The sequence below is a fragment of the Parus major genome, chromosome 28, assembly GCF_001522545.3.
Source record: "Parus major isolate Abel chromosome 28, Parus_major1.1, whole genome shotgun sequence".
NCBI classification, from domain to species: domain Eukaryota; kingdom Metazoa; phylum Chordata; class Aves; order Passeriformes; family Paridae; genus Parus; species Parus major.
The window spans coordinates 1,387,943-1,389,297 of NC_031797.1; positions in this window are offsets into that span (position 1 = coordinate 1,387,943).

Below are 1,355 nucleotides of genomic sequence, written 5' to 3' on the forward strand. Positions count from 1 at the left end.
GGGGGCTGGGGTGTGGGTGTGCTCCGGCAATAGGGGAGGGGGCTGTGACCCCCCTGGCTGAGAGAACAAGAGCATAGGTGTGCTCCGGGAATAGCGGGGACAGCTGTGACACCTCCCTCCCCGGCCATAGGGACTGGGGCATACGGGAGGGGGTTGGGGTATGGCTGTGCTTTAGGCCAGGGCTGTGGGCCCCTGGTTATAGGGACTGGGGTATAGGTGTGCCCTGGCTGTAGGGGAGGAAGATCTGACCCTCTTGGCTATAGGGGCGGCATTATAGATGTGCCCCATCTATAGCTGAGGGGGCTGAGACCCTCATGTGAGTATATGGGGTGGGACACAGCCAGACTCCCCTGCAGAGAGAGGGTCTGGGAGCCCCCCTGCATGGGCTGGGTCACAATAAGACCCAGGCTGTAGGGAGGGGGGTGAGACCCTTATCCCTCAGGTTACAGGGGCTGGGACACAGATATTGCATGACTTTAGACGCTGGAACACTGCTGGGCAGAGGACTGGGGGCATGGCTGTAACTGCTGGGGGAGAAGGTGGACAGCACTCTGCTCCCACCCCATCCATAGGGATAGGATGCAGCCAGCTCTACCCCAGCAGGAGGAGAGGGGCTGGGACCCCCAGCTCTGGTGTCTGGGACCGTACACCATCCATAAATGTGCATGGGTGGGATGCTCCAGGGGTTCCCGGCTGTAAACTGTTCCTGCTGCTCTTCACCAAGCACCGGATGATGTGGGGGTTTATTCAATCAAACCTTGCTCAGGTGGCCTGGCTGGTCATGGGGCCGATTCCTTTCTGAGCTCGTGTGCCCAGCTCTTGCATGCAGGACTCTCTTCCGAGCCCGTGTGTCCGTGTTGGGGTCCAGGACTCTCCTCCAAGCCCATATCGGGGGTCCAGTCCTCCCCACTGCCATCGCCATGGGGTTCCCCCGCTGCAGACCCCGCAGGAGAAAACGCCCACTCGCAGCTCTGCTGGGGCTGGGGGGGCACCGAGCAGCAAAACCCCCGGGAAACCACGGCCAAGCTCTGCTCAGGAGCCTCCCCAAAGCCTCCCTGCCCAGGGGGAGTGCAAAGAGCTGAGCCCTGAGCTCCGGCGGGCTGGGGCGCGGGGTTGGGCTCGGTTCTGGTTTGAGAAGAGGCGCGGGCCGCACTCGGCTCTCGGGGTGCCCTTGGGGGAGCCCTTGGGGCAGCGCAAAGGTCCCTGCGGGGACAGGTGGGGACATTTCCCGTGGCACCCACCCCGGGCACGGCCACCAGGTGGCACCAGGAACCCACGGACGAGAGCTCGGGTACCCAGAGGAGGTGGGGACACAGGTACCCGGGGATGGAGGGGACACAGGTACCCGGGGATGG